The sequence below is a fragment of the Ostrea edulis genome, chromosome 8 (genome assembly GCF_947568905.1).
Source record: "Ostrea edulis chromosome 8, xbOstEdul1.1, whole genome shotgun sequence".
NCBI classification, from domain to species: Eukaryota; Metazoa; Mollusca; class Bivalvia; order Ostreida; family Ostreidae; genus Ostrea; species Ostrea edulis.
Genome location: NC_079171.1, coordinates 38,458,103 through 38,482,878, shown reverse-complemented (window position 1 = coordinate 38,482,878; position 24,776 = coordinate 38,458,103). Strand labels below are relative to the sequence as shown.

General features: G+C 35.4%; 1 pseudogene; it reads left to right on the top strand.

The window, feature by feature from the left end:
* The first annotated feature begins 6,183 nt into the window (after positions 1–6,183).
* LOC125663195 (tyramine beta-hydroxylase-like) lies at positions 6,184–23,124 on the top strand (annotated as a pseudogene).
* The last annotated feature ends 1,652 nt before the right edge of the window (positions 23,125–24,776 follow it).

The window sequence follows — 24,776 nt, the reverse complement described above, 5'->3', positions numbered from 1 at the left end:
ATCATTAAAATGTTTAAATTTTAAAGAATGCTGAACATTTTTATGTAATTCCATTTTGTAGATTGAAGAAGTCTCTGAGGAAGAAATGCTTCTTAATTTTATGGCCAAATACACTACTACTGGACTCCACTCTTGGCCAACAAAAAGGGACAAGGGATGGGAGCCATTTTCCTCCATTAAAAACTTTAAGATTCTTGAAACGCCATCCCTTGTCCCAGAAAAATCATCAAGACGAAAACAGTTGTTTAAATTTGATTAAGATTGAGGAAATTGGAAATAAAATCACAGTTATTATCATTACATATAAGTTTTTGTTATTTTTAGTAATTTTGTATCCATTAATCAAGATTTTGGTGTCCATGTTACTTACATAATATTCTTTTTTTTGGACAATAAATAAATGTTATGACTACTTTGATTAATTTTTTTTCTTAAGATATCCAATATGGTTTCTACAAAGAAAATAGATTACATTTTATTAAAAATTTATTTGCTGGTTAATGTTCACCAACAAAGTACTTTATTTGTTCAGTATTTATATAAGTACTTTCTTTGTCCAGTATTTATGTAAGACTAGTACTTTTTTGTTCAGTATTTCTGTAAGTACTTTCTTTGTTCAGTATTTCTGTAAGTACTTTCTTTGTTCAGTATTTCTGTAAGTACTTTCTTTGTTCAGTATTTCTGTAAGTACTTTCTTTGTTCAGTATTTCTGTAAGTACTTTCTTTGTTCAGTATTTCTGTAAGTACTTTCTTTGTTCAGTATTTCTGTAAGTACCTTTTTTGTTCAGTATTTATGTAAGTACTTTCTTTGTTCAGTATTTATGTAATTACTTTATTTGTTCAGTATTCATGTAAGTACTTTCTTTGTTCAGTATTCATGTAAGTACTTTCTTTGTTCAGCATTTCTGTAAGTACTTTCTTTGTTCAGTATTTCTGTAAGTACTTTCTTTGTTCAGTATTTCTGTAAGTACCTTTTTTGTTCAGTATTTATGTAAGTACTTTCTTTGATCAGTATTTATGTAAGTACTTTCTTTGTCCAGTATTTATGTAAATACTTTTTTTGTTCAATATATATGTAAGTAATTTCTTTGTTCAGTATTTATGTAAGTACTTTCTTTGTTCAGTAATTATGTAAGTACTTTATTTGTTCAATATTAATGGAAGTACTTTCTTTGTTTAATATTTATGTAAGTACTTTCTTTGTTCAGTATTTATGTAAGTACTTTCTTTGTTCAGTATTTATGTAATTACTTTATTTGTTCAGTATTCATGTAAGTACTTTCTTTGTTCAGTATTCATGTAAGTACTTTCTTTGTTCAGCATTTCTGTAAGTACTTTCTTTGTTCAGTATTTCTGTAAGTACTTTCTTTGTTCAGTATTTATGTATGTACTTTCGTTGTTCAGTATTTATGTAAGTTCTTTCTTTGTTCAGTATTTATGTAAGTACTTTATTTGTTCAGTATTTATATAAGTAGTTTCTTTATTCAGTATTAATGTAAGTACTTTCTTTGTTCAGTATTTATGTAAGTAATTTCTTTATTCAGTATTTATGTAAGTAGTTTCTTTATTCAGTATTTCTGTAAGTGCTTTATTTGTTCAATATTTATGTAAGTACTTTCTTTGTTCAGTATTTATGCAAGTACTTTCTTTGTTCAGTATATATGTAAGTAATTTCTTTGTTCAGTATTTATGTAAGTACTTTCTTTGTTCAGTATTCATGTAAGTACTTTCTTTGTTCAGTATTTATGTAAGTACTTTCTTTGTTCAGTATTTATGTATGTACTTTCGTTGTTCAGTATTTATGTAAGTAATTTCTTTGTTCAGTATTTATGTAAGTACTTTCTTTGTTCAGTATTCATGTAAGTACTTTCTTTGTTCAGTATTTATGTAAGTACGTTATTTGTTCAGTATTTATGTATGTATTTTCGTTGTTCAGTATTTATGTAAGTTCTTTCTTTGTTCAGTATTTATGTAAGTACTTTCTTTGTTCAGTATTTATGTAAGTACTTTCTTTGTTCAATATTTATGTAAGTAACGGCGTTCACTTGGAATCTATAGTATGATGGAGGAATGAATCATGCAGTAAAACATACATACTGGTGTTCATATACCTTAAAAGTGATAACCCAGGAAGATGTTGCTTGTTGGTTTGAAATACAGTCACTGGACACTAAGTTACATAAAAGGTCAGATATGCTCTTGTATTTGGATCAGCCTCTCCTCTTGGAGTTATCACATTATCTTCCCACTACCCCCCCCCCCCCCCCCCCCCCCCCACTGAAATAGGAAATGTACTGAGCTCATTGAAGAATAGAAATAAAAAATCTGACCACTTTTAAAAAGTAACCCTCAAGTCACACGTCTTATTTGAATGCTTTGGCCATCTAAACTACTTTTTCCACCTAATGAAAATATATGTGATATGATATTCTTGATCATCTTCGTCACATTCAAAGATTTTCCCAATATACCATTTATTTTCGTACATGGCAGCAACATACGCATCTACTTGATAGAGCTCACTTGCAATCACTGATTCATCAACAATATGTTCTAGTGCTGGCTCGTCTATAGGACTGTTGCTGTTGGTAGGAATGTCAATCTCAGTCAGTGCCATGATCAGAACTCTTATTATAATCATCCCGTGGGGATCCAGGTTAGAATATGCCCTCAGTACCCCTGCTTGTCGTAAGTGGCGATTAAATAGGTCGATTCCTCGGACGAGACCGCAAAAACCGAGGTCTCGTGTCACAGCAGGTTTGGCACAATAAAGATCTCTCCCTGCTCAAAGGCCGTAAGCGCCGAGCATAGGCCTAAATTTCGCAGCCCTTCACCGACAATGGTAACGTCTCCGTAGGAGTGAGAGTATCTGGAGCAGGCAGTTAAAACATAATACTATCGATTAATCAATCAATGACTTATACATCCGTCAAACATGTCACAAAACTGTACCACTTTCCTGTCTACAAAACATACGTCGCAGAAACATGATGCATCCCAAACAGCTATTCCACCTCCTCCTAGTGGGATAATATGGAAACTCAAATAATTGGTGATATCTTTAATTATTGGAAGATAACATAAATTCAATTACTGCGCACATTAATTGAATTATGTGCGCATGAAATCGATTATTTCTCTCATCAAATGAAGTGATGCGCGCATGAAATCGATTATTGCTCTCTTCAAATGAATTGATGCACGCAGAGCATGAACTCAGCATTACTTATTCTAGTCATTATCTGACATTAAAACAGAGTATTTATAAGTATGTGAATTACGTTACACAATCATGAATTACGTTACACTACATACAAAGCTACACCAGAGGTAAACACAGAGTAAATCAATATTTAATTTTCATGATATCAGTATAACATACATTTTTCATTCTCCAAATAAAATTCTAATGAAATTAGTAGGAATTAGATTGTTGCATTTGTTTGAATAAGCATACTAATGGTTAAAATGATTGTTTACACCACTGCAGTAGTCAAAATCGTCCCCGCGTGTAAATTGCCATTTTACAGGTCCCCATATCACAGGCAGTGTCAGTGATAAAGATTTTTCGTACTTTTGCTCTTAGAAAAGATTCTTTTACAGTTTTAAACAAGAGGTACTGTGAGCAATGCTCACTAAGAATACCCCCGCTTACCCCAATCTCCCAAAGAGTGTTGTTAATAGGTATAGATTACCTCTTTCCTGAGTTTAAAAATATGGTATGCCTTTGTAAAAGAAAATGGAAGATATAGTGCGAACACAAATCCATGGCATAAACCTATAATTTTGACCTTCAGATCAAAGGTCAAGGTCATAAAAAAGGTCATGAATGTACATTTGACACATAGTCTCATGGTGATACACCCATCTCTTATGGTATGACTATGTCAAAACCCTATAATCAATTTTGACCTTGAGGTCAAAGTTCAAGGTCATATAGAGGTCATGAAGGTACCCGACACATCGTCTCATGATGATACATTCATGTGTCAAATATGGTATGCCTATGTCAAAGAAGTAATGACCCTGACACGAATCCATTGTAAAAGCCTTTAATGTTGACCTTGAAGTCAAGGCCATATGGAGGTCACGAAGGTACATGACACATCGTCTAATGGTGATACACTCATGTGTCAAATATGGCATGCCTATGTCAAAGAACAAAGAAGTTATGGCCCAGACACGAATCCATTGTAAGAAAAAAAACCTTTAATTTTTACCTTGGGGTCAAGGTCATATAGAGGTCACGAAGGTACTCTACACATCGTCTTAGGGTGTGCGCCAAATATGGTATGCTTAAGTCAAAGAACAAAGAAGTTATGGGCCGGACACGAATCTGCAGACAGACAGACGGACGGACAGACAGACAGAAAGACAGAGTGATTCCTACATACCCCCCAGAACTTCGTACGGGAGTATAATGAATTGATCATAACGTAATTCACTGTAACGTAGTTCACGGACTTGCGTTTTTTTAGAATAAGAAAATAATGACAGCAGCTTTTAAAAGGCATTCCCACTGTATTTTTGATTGATATTAGTGTGGATATCAGTCAGGGTATTTGAGGGTATTTGAAGTTTGTAGCATGCAAGGACTGTGTGAAAATTAGCGTAACGTAATTCACAATTAAATGGACATTGAAATCCGTTAAATGTTTTTAACAAATGTTATCTTTTGCCCGTTAATCATTTAATCTTTCATATTCTAGGAACTATGTGATCAATTTTATTCATGTTATTTAACCGTAAGTGCAAATATATTTTTCCTTATAACTTTAAGAAATCGTAACGTAATCCACTGTATGAAATTGGACACTCGTAATTTTTTTTGTAAAACTTATTTTTGGTAATTGTGGAGAACATTATGAGTAAAAATGTATTGTTTATCCCTTTATTCTTCTAGAAAACATTATTTTGCCTTCTTTCTTTGGACTTCTAGATTATTTTCTAATACCGTAATACGATCACCCTTGTTTATGGCATCCGGTTTTTGTCAAATTAGGCTTGGAAATCCTTCAGTTTTGTACAGTAAATGTGGTCAATACATCACAATATCTCTATTTACTAACCAGCCATACCTTGATGTTTAATTGAACCCCCAAATACAATTAACTGACTTTGAATGCTACAAGGTTTTCCTACTATGTGATACTATGACATTGACCTTTGACGTTGAAATATGAGAGGAATCTTACTCTCATCATGGTAATCAAATGTATCAAGTTGTAATATCCTGGAGCTTATGGTTCGGTTTGTATCCTATCCACAAGATTTCCTTCTAAGTGATACTGCGACCTTGACCTTTGATCTTGAAAACAATTATTATAGACATCCTCCTCTCATCATGGTGATCAAATGTACCAAGTTGTAAAATCCTGGAGCTTATAGTTCTGTCTGTACCCTGTCAAGGTACGGACAGACAGCGCCATACCGTAATACGCCCTATCTTCGACGGGCGTATATACCTCTCCAAATGAGTGAAATAATCTCGAGAGGGACGTTAAACAATATTCAATCAATCGACGGGCGTATAAAAGTATACCTGTAGAGAGTCAGCTGGTTTTCTTGTCTTTTCAGGAAGACTAAATGTCCATTCACAATTATATAACAGGTACACATCTTTATATAGTGAATAGTACACAGATTTTCAGAAAAAGCTACGTGCTACTCTCAGAACATATTTATAAAAATCACGTTTACATGTAGACAGACATACCCCGTGTTGTTGGTTTGGTGGTGGTAAAGATTTTTATAACTCTCAAGTATACAATAAATAAATTGATAACAAACCTCCAAATTTGAATGAAAAGAAGAACTTATCCCCCCCCCCCCTAGTCCAATTGGGAAAAATTGTCAGTAATAGAATGACATAAAAGTAATAAGAACCTGAAGACAATATCATTACAATAATCCTCATCAATAACAACAGAATCTTCAATATTAGACTGCATACAAACAAGATAAGAATTCTAAATATCATTTCATCAGAAAATTATTCTGAAAGTTTAAATATCAATGAAATAACCTGATATTAAAAAGCATGTGACTTATGAATACATGAAAACTATGAGACACAGTTTTTACGTAACCCCAGCTGTATCACTGAAAAAGTGTGTATTACATTAAAGGTGCACAAACAACAGACAAGTCGGTTTAAAACCTTTATGCCATGTTTACTTCAAAATGGCTCACGAGTAAGTTGTTTATAATTTGCGGCTTATTATTTTCAAATTGTATTATTGTTTTCTCAAATATTATTTTAAAAGCGTTTGCAAGGTGAAGATAACGAACAAGTAGTTTAAACAAATAACCCATTTTGATTAGTAAGGTTTTATACTAAATCAATATTTCTTCGATATACCTTTTCATCATATTTTAGAGTATTTTTCTGTTGGTGTTTGCTGTTTACGAGTTCCTTGGGTTTCAAGTTTTTCCTAAAGAAAATTCCCAATGGCGATTCCGTTCCGCACCCCTGTAAACCGAATTTTATTTGGCAAGGAGTAGGACACAGAAATGATCTCGGAGGCGGATCAAGGAATCTTTTTGGCGAGGATTTTGACGCCACAGGAAAGGTTATGTTCTGATTTACTAACAGAATACGTTGAATTTACTTAAATCTGAATTTTCTCAAAAACATTATTCTTTATTGAAGTAGTACATGTATAGAAAGTATTAAAGGGATCTGTCAAATATATATTTAACGTGCACGTTATACATACCATTTGAAAATATACATACATTGGATGGGACGTGTAATTGATTTTTGCGGTCTCATCCGAAGGACCGCCCAATTTAGTCACCTCTTACGACAAGCAAGGGGTACCGAGGACCTACATGCAATTTAACACAGATCCCTACAGGGTTGTTCTGGGGAATATTTTTAGACAGTAAGCAGTGCTTGTGATGTGGGCCTCTTAACGTTTGCAATGAAAGTTCATGTATAAGACTCTTCAAATATTTTGGCGAAACTACAAAACCAAGTGATACCTTTTTGAGCTAATTAATTATAAGTGAATTTTCAGATTACAATCATATTCATAACATGAATTCATAATTGTATTGCAAGCTTCTCGGTCACAAGGGGATTGATTATGAATGTATCTTCTGTATCAGAATAGAAGCAATTCTTATCAAGATGCACCTTTGAGATGGAAGGAATATAGAATGATTGTACATTCGATCTGAAGCTACATGTACCTAAACTATTGAGTAAAGAAATGCTTATATAACACCCTTTGTCATTTTGGTAACTAGAAACTACAGTGGCCGCGACTAGGTTCAGGGCTTTCATAGTGAAATGTACTATAACGTTGGTGTGAAATTATACCTCAAAATGACAAGTATGATAATAAGTGTCAAGGTTACACACCGAAACAATGCTACCCTTCTACTGACTGCGGTCGAATAAACAAAAATTTCCAGCTTGGTGATTTCTCGTGACGTCAGCTTGTCATCACGTGACACTAGTTTTTGGAAAACATCAAGCTACCTTATTTACCAGTAAAAAAAAACCAGTCCAGGTGTATTTGAGTTACCAGCTGAATATGTAATGCTATAGGCAGACAGATATAGAAATCATTCAAATGAAAAGTGTATACTTAAACTAAAACACACTATAATTTAGCAATATGTCGACATTCATCAGCCCACGTTCCTTAAGATATCATACCATCAATATATGTTATAAGTTTTCAAAATATAAATATATTGTAGCGGTCAGTATAAGAGGGAACTTGTACTGCCTCGCGAGTGATCTAGCTTTTCTAGTGATGTGGTAGAGTCTCGCTCTTGATCACGCAAGCAAAGCAACGGCAAGCGTGTTCAAGACTTGACTGGGTGACCACTACACGTTACAATATTTAGAATATATATATATATATATATATATATATATATATATATATAATTATGTGATACTACCTATAGCAGATGAAACTGAATTTTAGCACTGTTTACACGGGATATCCTCAGATTATTCTCTACAGATAAGGGACGATTTCAAGGACATGAAGTATTATTAAAATTATTATCCGCTTATACTTCTACAATACCAAAGATAAATGATATATATTCAGTTGACAAGAAGATTTTACACGTACATAGCTTACTACATGTACTCGTGTGCCGTAGTAAACAGCAACAAAATATTGTGACATTTTCCCCGCGATACAACTTTAGTAGACCTAAAGGTTGTGATCAATGTACGTTTTCATTGTGACGTCATTTAGTGTGCAGTATCCTCAGGTATATCTACGTACAGGACTGTGAGGTTTCTCTTTCGGGGGTGGGGTGGTTTGGGGCTTTAACTAATGTGAGACCCCAAAATGTGATGGTTGATGTGACGTTACCATTATGATGGTCATGTTTACATACTTTTGAAAGTAGAATTGACCTGCACATTTTGGACAGATGAAATTAAAATCTGAAATTTCTATAACTATTTTGTTAAACTATATATATATATATATATATATATATATTTATATATAATTCAATAAAAAAGCAGGAAAATATACAGTGAATATTCACCAGAGGATGGATGTTAAAATCCAGAAAGCGCTAGTGATTTAAATATATTTTGGAACTGTATATTTTCCTGCTTTTTTATTGAATTATTTTGACTGTGTGATATCAACTCTTTCTATTTGGATTATATATATATATATATATATATATATATATATATATATATATATATATATATTGTACAGAGAATGTTAATCTGTTAAAAAGAATCACGTAAGAAAACAATATTTACTATACAGGTCAAAAAGACGCGAAGAGGGTAAAAAATCAAGAATACTTACTACATATTTTGTGAATACAGAAAATTTCAATATGGAAAAGAAACAATCTGATTAAAACCAGATCCTGAAATCCGCTCACTTAGATCGCTACACTAGTATCTGACGTAACCCCATATGGGGTCACGTCTGCATGACCCTTCGCTTGGAATATTCATGAGAACTATCAGCCAATCAAATCGCGCCATACAGATAATGATGGCTATTGAGACGGTTCCCAGTCAATTCGTAAACAAGTTACTGTAATCTCTCTCATGACGTTTATCCTACACTGTAAAATTGTATGTCCCCACATAAGGATTTTTTAAACTTTCGTAATAATGCTTAATTTATTCCTTTTATACAAACAACAAAATTTGCAATATAAACTACAACTAAATCTGGTACTTTGTTAATCCCTATTTATGTACGAATAGGGATGGGTACGATTTAAAAGATATGTAGTTTTTTAGTATGGCTGACGATGTGACGTTGAATTCAATGTTAAAACATCTTGGAGTGAAAGAAATAAAACTGGAGCAAAAAGAAATATTAGATTCCCTCCTGAAGAACAGGAATTGCACGGCTATCTTTCCGACTGGGTATGAAGAATCTCTTTCGTACCAAATGGCAATTACTGATACCATTGAGGAAAGATAGAAATCGGATATTTAGATGGGAAGGTGACCGTGTAGCGATTTAAGTGAGCGGATCTCAGGATCTGGTTTTAATCAGATTGGAAAAGAAAATGTTTATAAAATTAAAAAAAAAATTGAAAGAGGAAACTTTGAATTGGTATGGATCAAGTATGGTTTTCGTATTTGTAGTCCCTGTGTATATTTACAATATGTTTAAGGAGTAATTTGGTTCATTAAAAATCCGATAAGGTATGTGTATTTGTAATTCTGGTGTATTTTTTCCATATGTTAAAGAAGTTATTCGACTCATAAAAACTGCTTTACTAATTCAGTTTTATAGTAAATGATGTCTACAGCATGACAACAATTATACAAATCTCCTAGTCCCAAAGGTACAGTTGGGCTAACGGTTCAGTAATACAGGGTCGACACGTCCACTAGTCGACAGGTCTACACGTGAACAGGTCGACCAGTCGACAGGTGAGCAGGTCGACCTGTATACAGGTCCACAGGTGTACAGGTCGACTGGTCTACACTTCGACTAGTAAACATGTCTACTGTTTTACAGATTGTATGGTATACAGGTTTTCAAGGTGTTATTATTAAAATTAAACATTTACATAGAAATATATAAACCCCTCACAAATATCAAAATGTCGACCCGAAGACCCTTAAATATTAACATGTCGACCCGTAGACCCTTACATAAATTAATATGTGGGCCTGACGACCTGTCGACCCGTAGACTCTTAAATATATTAAAGGTCATATGAAACGATATCCTGAAGAAATTGAGTTATGTATGGAAATTCATAAATCAAGGTTTATTAAACAATAATTCATTTTTAATTTTTTTATTCAATCCATTATAACGTCACAACAACTGATCAAATGTACTCGATCACGAAAATGATTTTTGATGATCGTGGCTTATCTCCCTTGCTGATGACGTCAAAAAGAACCACTGTGATGTCAACAACTAGGCTTATAACATGGCATAACTAAGTATTAACTACATGGCTTTGAGATATGCCACAGTGTGCTGCATTTAATTGTAGTACATGTGTTAGAGGGTAGAAGAGGGTGCATATGTACCTCTTCCCAAGGGATACTAGATTTAGAATTAGAAAAAATATATGGGTACAAAATCTCCGACGCGATCACGCGATGAATTTGTTACCATGAACACTGCACTTCAGTACATCCTAGCCAAACAATGTGGACACAGATAGATCAATTTAAAATCAGACGCTGTGCCGATCATTTTTTACTATCCAAAGACGAGACAAATCAAAATATAAATTAAAATCAACCGCCTAGTTAAAGCGAAGACACTGGATGTAGGCCCTATTGGCCTACTAAATTACACAACCGTTGGTTATCATTGTAATCACAAAAACACATTCTATCAATGAACGTGAACTTTGAATAAATCTACTCAAAATTATATTCTATTTTCATATCTTATCTAGCCTACATTACAAAACCTATCAGTCAACAATATTCGTATAGTTTCATGTTATATAGCTACTATTAGTATCCCAAAAGTGTGTAATTTTTATTTTCTTGTTATTAATGGTAAAATTCAGTTGAATTAAAATTATCAATAAGCCTTTCATTCTCAAATTCAAAATGAAAATCATGAAGTATATCATTCAGAAATTATAATTTATATTCCATATACTATAAATATCAGTACAGATAACTAAGCATGCTTATTAAAAATTTAATTAAAAAAAATTCATTAAAGTATTTGAACAGCGGGGATGTAAAGAAAGAAAGTAAATACCTGCTATAGAATTAACACAAGCAATATTTATGTATAACTTACAATAAAAAAAAATATAAGCACCCCCCCTCCCCATTAAAAACAACGATTTGTGAATTTTTTACTTAAAGTGGGATACACGAGGAAACACTAGTTATCTGATTATGAAGAACCGTGCGTCAGTATCACAGATGACATCCATGATACATTTGCCGAATTTAGGGTACTCTACACCTACAAGAACATTTAAGCTGTGGTTATTCGTATCCCGTGGGTATCCGGGTTAGAATAGGTACTCAGTACGCCTTGCTTATCGAAAGAGGTGGTCCTTTGGATGAGACCGCAAAAACCGACGTCCCATGTCACAGCAGGTGTGGCACGATAAAGATTCCTCCCTGCAAGCGCCGAGCATAGGTCTTTTGCAGTCCTTCACAGGCCATGGTGACGTCTCCATATGAGTGAAATATTCTCGAGAGGGGTGTAAAACAATATTCAATCAATCGTATAAAAAAGAAAATGTCCGGTTTACCATTACAGATTTTAGACTATTTTTATTACGATAACTCATAAATAAAATGTACACAAATTCATACGACTTCTAATCTTTTTAAAATGATAGTTAACCTTCAGTATCTGATGGCATGGAGTCTTGAAATCCACAGGCATCTGATGTATGGACAGTACTCCCCCCCCCTCCCATCCTGATTTTTTTTGCGGCGATAATTTCTCCAAAATATGTGGATTCCTTGTTTATCCCATGGAAATTTCGATTTATGTAATCGTTTGACTTTCCCACTTTTTGTAAGATTTAGAGATTGCCCTTCTACCGGCTTTATTATTACTGGTAGAAAGCCAGTCTCTAAAGCTTACAAAAAGTGGGAAAGGATTACATAAATCGAAATTTGCATGGGATAGACAAGGAATCCATATTTTGGAGGAGAAATTATCCCCGAAAAAAAGTCAGAAAAGGAGGGGGTAGTAGTGGCCATACTTCAGCAGGTGCCTGTGCAGTGTTGACTTCTTCAATATCATCCTCTGTTGAAGAATGTTATTCGCTTGTCGTGCATCATTCCTGACTGGTTTAAACTGATATGGCTTAAGCACAAAATGGGGCAGTTCGTCAGAAAACAGAAATTAGTCCATATCCATTAAATGCAGTGAGATATTTTTCGTTGAACAAAACGGTAGGCCTACACTATTTTCATTGCGTGATTTACATCGATGGGTCGTTGTGACGTCATGAACACCCATAATCAAGAACGATAAGCGGGTAACAAATTCATTCTATGTACAAGTTTACAGCTTTATTTCTCATCAATCCAAAGACAATAATTTTTAATTAAACGCTATTTGACCTTCATTCATACCCATCTTTATGTTTTTAAAGTAAAATACCACTGTTAGAAATAGTTTCATATGACCTTTAAGCTGTCAACCCGTAGACCTGACGACCTGTAGACCCTTGAACGTATAAACCTGTCGACCTGTGGACCCCAAGTATATATAAGCACTATAGAGTTGAAACAAGTTATGCCGTTCGAAGTGATGCTACTTGGTTATATAACTCTGTGATTAACACTTAGAATTGAAAAACGTCATGGAATCGGCATAATTAAGTAATTGTGGTACATGTATGAATCTACAGTTTGGTGTATGAATTTCTTTAATAGTGAGCATTGTTTTTTCTAAAGGCCGGAACTACTTAAACGTATACTATACTTTGACCGTAATCTTTTCTGAAGCTTTTTTCTTTTATCAACCGTATTTTATCAACCTGTTTAGTCAACATTACGTCACTGGAGGCTAAGACGTTCGCTACTGGACGGACCGGGTTGGACCCTGCCACCGAGTCACACTAAGACGGTTCATTCGCCATGAGCCGAGTATGTTGATTGTATATTGTTTAACATTCCTCTCAACTCAATAATTTTTCACTCATATGGAGATGTCATCATTGCCGGTGATGGGCCGCAAAATTTAGTCCCATTCTCAGCGCTTACGACCTTTGAGGAGGGGGAGGGGTCTTTATCGTGCAGGGGAGGGTCTTTATCGTGCAGGGGAGGGTCTATATCGTGTCACACCTGCTGTGACATCGGACGATAATTTTAGCGGTCTAATCCAAAGGACCGTCCAATTTAGTCGCCTACTTTTATACGAAAGGGGCATTGAGGAAGTATTCTAATCCGTAGTGCCGGTCAACGATCGAAGTCCTGCATGAGAGATGGAAGTCCCGTGTGGCAACTAAAGGTTCCGCGGGGGGAGGGGGGTTAGGCCTTGGCACAGTAATAAACCTTTACTGCTACGGACCAGGCCGCCATGCATTTGTGGTCTAAATTGATCGTGTCTCTATATGAATATAAGACAATACCCAAAAACAAAGGAACAATGATATATTTCTTTGTTTTTATTTTAAGGTGAGCATTGATAATCGCACATTAAAAAACATGCGGTGCATTTAGCAACCTTTAAGCATTGTATATCAAGATTATAATGTGCTTATTACAGCCATTCAAAACCTTTTGTAGATCTGGACTCGTGAGTTATGTATGAAGGATTCAGATGGTGACACTAAAACTAATGGAGAAGAACTGGGGGATCCGGATTGTGTGTGGAGAGAAAATGCTATTCCGGATAAAAAAGCTTTCTCTCATCCTGGTATTATAAACATACTTCTTTCACATAACAAAAGTCCAGATGGAAATTAATGGAAAATAATATCTTCAAACATAGTACAAATGGTCTAAACGGATGCCATCATATACCATATGTACAAAATAATGGGTGTTATACCTACCCTACCTACACAAAGAGCGTATTAAGTAACAATCCAACTTGTTCACTCATCTGGTATGTTTGTCATATAACGTCACGGCTAACAACATCAGTAGTTAAAGTGTTAGATTCCCAACATTATTTGTCGAAATGCGCATCTGGTGCCTCAAAATTGGTACCGTATAAGTTTTACATTATGACCCCTGGGTCGAGGCATCTGCTGGTGGACTGTTAGTCCCCGAGGGTCTCTACAGCCCAGTAGCTAAGCACTTCGTTACTAGCTTGAAAATACGGATGTATATTTAATTGCTGTTATAAAATTTAGAAATTCATTTCAAAATTTAGGATTATCTCCCTCACGCATAGCTCTTATCTTTAGACGAATTTGACTCTACTTTTAGGCACTCTGTTTTTCACTAAAATAGCTCTAAAACTTCATTGTTATTTCGGATTTGAAACATTTTGGTTGAGCATCACTGACGAGATATTATTTGTTGAAATGCGCATCTGGTGCATCAAAATCAGTACCGTATAAGTTTTACATTCCTAGGCAGGAGGTCGCAAGTTCGAGCCGACCGCATCCCATGTCGTTAAATATGGGTCGGGGTTCCAGTCCACCACATCCCATAATGTCAAAAATGGATAGGAATTCTCCCCCCCCCCCCACCCTTTCGCCCAAAGCTTTTCCTTTAAAAGTGAGAGTGGCGGCTTGCGGACATGACCAAAGAATAGAGGTTTTGTGTTCTGAAAGATCTCAACATCAGAACGACCCTGAGCGTTAAGCAAAGGTCTAAATTGGGGGGGGGGGGGGGGGGGGTATTCTACCCACAGCTGGTGGTGACGTCTCATTATGAGTGAAATATTCTCCGAGTGAAATAAAGCAAACACATAACATTATCAACAACCTTATCGGCAAATGATTTACTTTCATACATACAATGTATTTAACATTTATGTGTGTTGGGAAAGCATGAATTTTACAGTCAATAATTCCAATGTTATTTATTACAATTGTTTTGATTGGACAAAAATAAAGCTGAACAAGAGTTTATACATCAATAAATCCGAAAACGCGATGTATTCATACACGCCTGAAAACAAATAACATAGTGCGGGGAAACTATTCAAATTTTTGCAATTGTTAATGAAGTGGATGAATTGGAATTATAAGAATCAAACATTCTTTTTGAAGAATTTATCGATGTATAAACTCCGGAAATTTTACTCACACACTTAACATAATAAGTGCTTCGCACTTTTATTCAGTTTGTGAGTAAAATGTCTGGAGTTTACACATCGATAAATTCTTCAAAAAGAATGTTTAATCCTATAATATACACCATGTTTACTTGTCTAATAGATGCAAATCGTTTTAATTTGAGGTGTATGCGAACCATACGATAGCGCCCTCTGTAGGTCAAAGAACGCCTGGGTACAGTGTGAAATGGAGAAATTCCAATGTGACAGCATTAATGCACCAGGTCAGTACTACAACGATAACTTGTGTAGATTATGTACCGGAAATGAATATATCTCCAATATTTGTATTGATCGTCCACCGGAAGTAAATATAACTCTATAACCTGTTGAATTATAATCTTATGAACGTAAGAATATATGTGGTCTTTATACAGATGTAAAGAACGTTACTCTGCGGTATCCTGAAACTGCCGTGCCCAATCAGGAAACTAACTATTTCTGTATGATCTTTGAACTTCCTCAAGATGGCGACTATCACATGATTGCCACTCAGCCATACATTGACAATGTATACGTCACGTACCACATTCTTCTGTATGGATGTGGTGAATCAGGTGAGACACGAGAAAGCTTGTCTTTTATCTCTCATTAAAGGAACACTTTTGATAGTATTCTTATTTAGAGCTCTCGGCGGTGTGACCGGTCAACAGAGGATGCTTACCCCTCATGTGCATCTTATTCCACCTCTGGTGTGTCCAGGGGTCCGTATTCACCCACTTCTTCATTTTGCAATCTTTATTGGAATTACGCGATTGATCACTATTAGTTCTTTTCACTTTCATCAATGACAACTAGACCGACTATCACGGTTGAATTGCGACGAAAAAAAAAATCAAATTTAAAATAGAAATTACGATACTTTATTTCAATACAATTAATATCAGTATCATCATTTAAAGTGTCATGTACACATCGTTAGCAAGGCAATTCGGGATATTAAGAGAGAGAAAAACTCAGTCCAAATCCTTTTTAAATGGTAGTACACCCGAAAGTGACACAAAACACACAAGGTAATGCTATTTATAGCCGTTAAGGTGATGATTTGCTTGTTTGTAGATTAAATCTTATCCATGTATATAATGATTAGCAGCTGCTTACATTCTCTTCTCGCTCTAGGTCGCATATGACGTCACACATAATGGCGCAGAAATATGCATATCGCGAGATATGAATGTTGTAACTTTCAAACTCGAAAACTACGCAAACTATTCCATTTAAAACATGTTTAAAATCATTTGCTAAAACAAAAATTAAAAGTTTAACAATAAGGAATACGTCCTTTAATTACTGCGTACTTTTAAAAAAGATGTTTTCCATGTAAGTCCCGCCCCTCCCACCATGTTATTATAATTTGCATTTTGTCTATAACGACCAGGGATCCTATTAACAAATTAAGGACTTGCTTGTAATTAACGTTTTAATGCGGTGCTTGCAAAGATCTCCGTAAATGTCGAATTTTTCAGGTCCATTATTAACGGGACAGTAAGAAATTTCTAGTTGTATTAATATTTTTCACTTGATGGTAAATGCTGTAGATCACTTGTTTTTCGCGAGTATTTTATTTCACGTTTGTGAGGTCCTGTCTTTATTCGCGAATACAATGATTAGCGAGAATACAATTTAAAATCACTTATATTTCGTGAATAATCCACTCCTGAGCTTCTGATCGTAATATTTTAGTACATGTGTGCGACATACATCACTGTACCGTTTTCGGTTTTCGTAATATGTTGACCAAGTTTGCTAGTGGTGATTATCCCCATGTTTGAGTAGTTCCTACGTTATTTAAAAAATTTACCTGTAAAATGTTTGTCACTTTTTAAAGTGTAGTTTCAAAAATGACAGCACAGACTTTGCATATACTGTAGCTTTTTTGCTCCAGAGTGAAAAAGTTCCAATTTCTCCCCTTCATCAGGTGATTAACAAAGTACCGTCAAGAAAACGTAAAAGAGGCAATAAAGAGATTTTATACGTTTTCTGGTAAATTTGTATGTTCCGTACATATTAGTATACTGCAAAATACCTTTCCGACAGTTGGTAATGCGTAAAGTTGAAATAAACGCGAAAAATTTGATTTGTTTGTTTTCCTTTGCTGTTTTTCCGCCACACTCAACAATTGTTCAGTTATCTGGTGGCGCCCAAGTTTTTATTGGTGGAAGAGAGATCCCAGATACAAGTACCTGGGAAGAGACCACCGACCTTTCGAAAGTAAACTGGGAAACTTTCTCACTTACCTTGCGAGCTGGATTCGAACCCGCGTCGACAGAGGTGAGAGGCCGTGTGATTTTGAGCGCGATGCTCAAACTACTCGGCCAAGGAGGTTTGCGAATGTCAAGTCTCGCGAATTAACGTGGAATTAAATCTCTCGCGAATAATAAGTGATCTACGGTGTATTGGGAGATCATAATTGACAATCTGTAATTCTTGGACGAATCGGAGTTTCCATGTCGAGGTTGGTGTTAACATGATAAAACAAGTTTACTGCTTCAGCGTCATGTATAGTTCTAGTATATATAGAGCTTCAGGTGCGAGGTTTCATTATGGTGAAAGAATATTAAGAGACGTACAAAACTAAAGCCTCACAAAAATTATCTCCTTCCATTTTGCGCACAATCATGTGACAAGTGAAGATAACAAACAGTGATCAATCTCACAAATCATCTACTAAGAGTAGGGTAAATACAAACCCGTGTCTGGACACACGAGAGGCGGGATCGGGTGCCTAGGAAGAGTAAACATTCACTGTTGACCTGCCACATCCGCCCTGACCCTTTATTTTAATTAGGTACATAGAGCAATTTCTTTTAATTTCACGAGAAACTAAAAGTTAGTGTTGCTGAACCGCCCATAGCCTACTCCTAAAGACCTAAAAATGGAAGTATATAGTAAGAAGAAATTGTCTTTTATCAGATGTAATATGTAAGTATGCCTTATGAATTATTTCATTTTTAGTCACCCAAGCTGAAACGCATCCTAGTCGTTGCGGTATGGTATCCGCAAAATGTCTGACTATCATCGCCACGTGGGCTGTAGGGTATGAAGGAGAATGTGTGCATAAAGACGTTGAATTCAGGATTGGCCAGCAAGGGTTTAGACACGCCATGATGCAGGTGAATAATCCAGAGTTTTCTTTACGAATGCACGATCCAGTAGTTACCTCTTATACGAATCAGCATAGCTAGTTAACTGACCGTAGTACTTAGGAAGCTCTGTTTCCAACCGGAAGGTTCTGATTTCGACGTCAAGTGAATTCCAAGACGTTTAAGATAGGTGGTAATTGTTCCTTCGTCAAACGTCCAGCGACACAAGTGTCTTTAAAAGCCGAGGTTCCGTGCCAAGGCTGGCGTTGGCACCATAAAATTGTCCACTTCCATATTTATAGTCAAAAGTTGCGTCACTTCATCAATAACACTGATGACGTCACTTCACCGAAAGCTGATTTAGGCCTATGTTTGACGAATATGACCATTGAACAGGGAATAATCTTTATCGTGCCATACCTGCTGTGACACGGACCTCGGTTTTTGCGGTCTCCTCCGAAGGACAGCCCCATTTAGTTGCCTCTTACGACAAGCAAGGGATACTGGGGACCTATTCTAACCCGGATCATCACGGAACAAAATCTGGAAACAGTATAGGGATCATACATAAATAGAAGTTTTATAACCTTGAGTGAATAAGACTGTCAGATTTTAGAGTGAAATGTAGATTACATTTCCATTGCTACCACAATGTTAGTAACTATCAAATATCAATCTTTGTTGTTAAGATTCACTGGAACAATTACGAGCGACGTTCTGATTACGTAGACAGTTCTGGAATGACGCTGTTCTATACTCCCAACAGACGCCCTAACGACGCCGCCATCATGATGGTAGGACAGATGTACCTAGAGATCCCGCCAGGAAAAGATCACGTGGAAGTTATCTCCGTGTGCAGTGCACAGGACACCAAACTGGCCCTTTCTGGTCCTGTTTACGTCACACGAGCCTTAAACCATATGCATAATTTAGGTATATATATATATATATATATATATATATATATATATATATATATATATTATATATATATATATATATATATATATATATATATAAGATAAACTGATACACAAACCAGTGTCTATCATTCATAGTGTAAATATGCTGAATGAGCAAAAACTCCTGCGCCTGGCCTCAGGGGAGGATATCATAACATGTGGCATTGTTCGGAAATAGAAAGTGGTATTCTTTAGGTTGGGAAATCTACAAAGGTCTGCTCTTCTTCTGTCCAATTATGTAGATCTTTAAATACGCGACAAGCAGATGGTTTTCATGAAAACATTTTTCCGGATTCACTCTTCAAAATTGGGCCGGTATAGGTTACGTGTAATAGGCATAAACACAATCCATCTGTCAAAACAAAGAGAAAACTCACAATAAGATAACCAAAGAAAGGGGAGGAAGAAAGGTGAAAACAATTACATCCTAAAAGCAAACACAAGAAAAAAAGAAAGAAAGATGAAAAACGGCTTTCACGCATGCTTCTTGTAGAAGCGACCCCTGCGCCGTGGCCTCGATCCCTATCATCATTCTGTTGGACACAAAACATACTTTTCCTTGATGCAGAGTTTGTTTAACGTAGTTCCATCCTCCTATTACGTCATAAGATTTCGAAGCCAATGATTTTATAAGATTTATGCATGATTGGAACAGAATTTTTTTTTCCAATAGTTATTGTAAATAATATTGTTAACCATAAATTATTTCAAAAGTCTAAGTTATATATATGGATAATACATTATACGTTTCAAAACAATGAACCAAGTGCAATAACCATGTTTTCATTAATTTATTTATCAAGTCCACTGTGCGATAGATTTCCTTTATTTTTCACAAAAGAATTGTGTTTTAAAGAAACAGTTTCATGAAATTGTTATGAATACTATTACATCGTTTTAACGAATTTTGGAGAAATATTGATAATGCTGTAAAAAAAAAATTGCAATTTGTGACGCTGATAACAAGTATATGTGTGCTAATTGATAAAAAGGTTATTGATACAACAACATACTTATTTTATCATTTTATGGCTACGATATATTATCTGAAGAATCAACAATCAGATATAAGATCGAACCTATAATTCTAGAGGGGTGGTATTACCTTAAAGAGTTCTTCAGCCGGAATAAAGTAGCAAAATTTATCCAAAAATTGAAAATCATTTCTTATGATTTAATTCTAAAAGACAAAATCACCGGTCTTACGTAGTTTATATATTCAATTACACAGTAATAAAAACAAATCACGTGCGCCTCAAAACATTCACTCAGCAACTCTCGCCATCTTAGTTCGACACATAACCGAAAAATGCAATTTATTTTTAGAAATGAAACTGCAGTTATTGAAAGGGGAATTGACAACGACTGTTTATTTAAAAAGTCTATGAAAATGTATGTATGCTAATCATGTAATATATACGTGAAGCTGCCTTAACAGAAAGTATAGAAACATGTTTACTCTTGTAACCACACGTCTTCAAATAGCAGAAAATACAATAAATTGTGGATATTATGCAGGGGTAATCACGTTGATTAACTCCGAAAAGGTGCAGAACTCTAAATATAGGACACCCAAATTTGCCGATGTAAAATAACAACCGATTTGGTAAAAATACTCTGTATTCTATATATTTACACATAACCAATATACATTGTTACCACAGCCGATCCTGACATTCCATATACTTTCGGCGACTTCAAAGAAAAAACGCTGTAGACACGCATTGGGAGTGGGGTATGCTGCGTCTCGCAAAGATCTTATTTTGTCTCACCTTCCCAAAAGGGGGACATATTGTTTTGGAGTGGATTCTTTTTTCGCTTCTTCTTCCGCTTCTTCGGATCATAACGTTTTTGTCTTTTGACATAGGCCTTTGGTATGTGGGTATACCATGAAAGAACAGTGTGTCGAGTACCATTTTGATTACCTTAGACTTTGACCTTTTATGTAGAAATCTAATGATAGAATTTTGGGTCATTTTTGTCCGCACATAACTTTTTTGTCTTTTGACATAGGCCTTTGGTATGTGGTATGTTGGTTTGTGTTCCTTATGTTGTACAAACACCAACAGGCAAACCAAACATATTGAGTTAATTTTAAGTGCAAAAAGGTAATGTTTAGAACACTGTAGCTCAATAACAACCATTGCGACGCCACTTTTTTCTTTTTAATTTCCTAATTATCCTTTAATTCAGAAATCAAAATTACACTTCACAAAAAATGGACATTACCCAAAAGCTCAGGTGCGAAACTCTTGGAAGTTTTGTACAATAAACAGAAAACCAAAAAAAAAAAAAAAAGCTGAATCTGGGCTCCATGAATATTATACTTCGCAGGTAGCTTAAGTATCGTATTTATCGATTGATTAATTACACCCCGTTGATGATCTTTTGAAATCACTCATATTGAGAAGTCAACATCTGTAAATGAAGTACTACAAATTTAGACCTACCGCGATCGAGCAAATCTCATGTGGAGCACATGAATTTGAAAATTGGACAGATGTAAGCTAAGGGAGTGTACCCTCTTAAAAATGAAATAAAAAACACATCACAGACACATGTACATAAGAATAAAGATGTATTTAAAAAGATATTACACATAATTATATAACAATTCGACAATATGTTTAAGGAAACAATTATGTGTTAAGAAAAATGTGAGTTCATATTACAGGTCGAGAAGAATACATCAGTCAATACAGAAATGGGGTCAAAGTTCATACATTGACAGATGACCCCGACTACAGCTATGATCGACCAAGAATTATGGAGTAAGAAGAATGATAATAAGATGTTTTAATGTAAATCTGGATTCCTTTTTTCTGCACAATGATATACAGTTGTGACGTCATGCAAGGATAATGCAGGGTAGTCACCTACACCGTATTATTTTATATAGAAGGGTCTGTGACGTAACACAAACCAGTCAAATGTTTACATTTGACACAAGATAAATGCTTGTCTCACGGCACCACATTTTTAGTGTTGAGACACTATCATTGTTGCAAACTAGTCTTAAATCCCTGCATCAAGAATGTGATTTGAGTGGAACCTAGCTTGCAAATGAGGAATATCTTGCTTATTTAATAAATGGCTTTGGTTGATCAGAAAATACATGTACACATGATTTGCAATTTTATTTTATCTACACCCACAGATACAATACTGGTAGACAGGTGTTACCGGGCGATGAAATCAGAACGAAATGTGTGTTCCAATCTACATCGAAGTCTGTAACTACTTTCCAAGGCAAGGCAATGTCCGATGAGATGTGCTTCGGTCTTCTCACCATTTATCCGATCACGGAATTGAGAATCCCATTTTGCACCACCTGGAAAAATATATCCGAGACACAATTGAAGAGCGGGCATACAATCAACAGTTGTAATTACACTGAATTCAGCAATCCTTCTAATCCCAATATGACGGAGCTATACCAACAGGTTGATTCCCGATGTCCTTTGTCGCATTGTCTGGAGGAATGCAAGGAAGCGGTCAAGGAATTCAAGCGGCATCCTTGTATGCAGGGTGACATGGCAGAATTAATGAAATCGTATGCCCTGCGATGGAAAAATGTCGATACTCTCACTTTTTATTCAAAGCTTGAGTCATGTGACCGAGATATTGCGAGAGAAGATGGAAGCAGAGAGAGAAAGAGAATCAAGTGGCGGATCCCATGTCGTCCCACAATTCCTTGAACTACTTTCATTGTCTACCTTGTTGATATAACTGTTTCCAAAAGCTGTCAAATATATAGGCTAATGAAATGTACATGCTATAGGAGGAACCGCTGATATCGAGAAATGTACCATGGACATTTTTCTATGCATGGTCTTTGAAAGCTTCATTCAGAAGTAGCATAGATTAATAAAAAAGGAAAGATTAAATTGATTTCTGTGAAAAGTTGAAAATAGCTACTTTCATTGTTCACCTTGTTGATGTAACTGTTTTCAAACCTGCTTGATACATTCTTGCCACAGAGATGTTTCACAAACTGATTCAGGATATTAAATGTTTCTAAAACTGAAGCTTGGTTTTGAAGAATTGCATCTTTTGAAAGGGCAGTTGGAGTATAAGGACGATTACCAAAAAGTGAAATTAATGCCAAGTTCGTTTGAAATACAGTTGTAGTAATGGGCGTTACAAAAAAGAGAATGTTGTTACAAGCTTTGTCAGCTGGAACCAAAACATATTCCTCATGTAACCTATGCAAGGTGAAGATAACGAACAGTGATCAATCTCATAACTCCCACAAGCAATACAACAATTTCATCAATGCCGAAAATACTGAACCAGAAATACTTAATTCTGAGACTGAGATATTGTTGGATGACAGAAACACCCAATTCTGAGACTGAGATATTAATGGATGACAGAAACACCTAATTCTGAGACTGAGATATTAATGGATGACAGAAACACCTAATTCTGAGACTGAGATATTAATGGATGACAGAAACACCTAATTCTGAGACTGAGATATTAATGGATGACAGAAACACCTAATTCTGAGACTGAGATATTGATGGATGACAGAAACACCTAATTCTGAGACTGAGATATTAATGGATGACAGAACATCTAAAACCACAAAAGAAACAGCTAACGATTTGGTTCCAATTTCAGATTTAGATAGCAATGCAGATGAGAAACTAACGATAACTACAGATGGATTTTGTATTGCAGAGGTGAATTTTGATATAGGGAATAGCGAAGAAGAGTTGGACTAATCTAACTACTTACATCCAATGTCAGACAAAGACAACAAGAATGATAATTTACGCGAAAAACAAGCCAGTGTTATCGGTAAGTTTTGCATCACAGAGGTTAATTTTGATGTTGTCGATATCGAAGGAGACTCAGAATCGGAGAATGACAGCAATGAAAAAGGTTCAGGCGAAAAACAAACCACTGCTATTCCTGAATTTTGTATTACTGAGGTAAACTTTGATGTCCAAAACATCGAAGAATTTTCTGCATCATTAAACTATTAGCAGCGAATTATGGACATAGAAAACAAGGAGGGTAATATGTCAATGGCAGTATATCCTGATACAGAAATGAAAGTCAGCTTTGTATGTAGGCTATATGAAAAATGAAGATAACGAACAGTAATCAACCTCATAACTCCTATAAGCAATACAAAAGAGATAATTGGGCAAACATGGACACCTGGACACACCAGAGGTGGGGTCATGTGCCTAGGAGGAGTAAGCATCCCCTGTCGACCGGTCACACCTGCCGTGAGCCCTATATCCTGATCAGGTATACAAATGACTATACAAATCTATTTGTAAAACAATTATCATACTTCATGAGAATTCTATAAAAAAAAAATCTACATGTTGTTTCTTAATATTCTATTTCTTGTGTCGTTTGCTGTCAATGCCACATTACTGTGCAAGGTGAAGATAACGAACAGTGATCAATCTCAACTCCTACAACAATACAAAATAGATAGTTGGGCAAACACGGACCCCTGGACACACCAGAGGTGGGATCAGTTGCCTAGG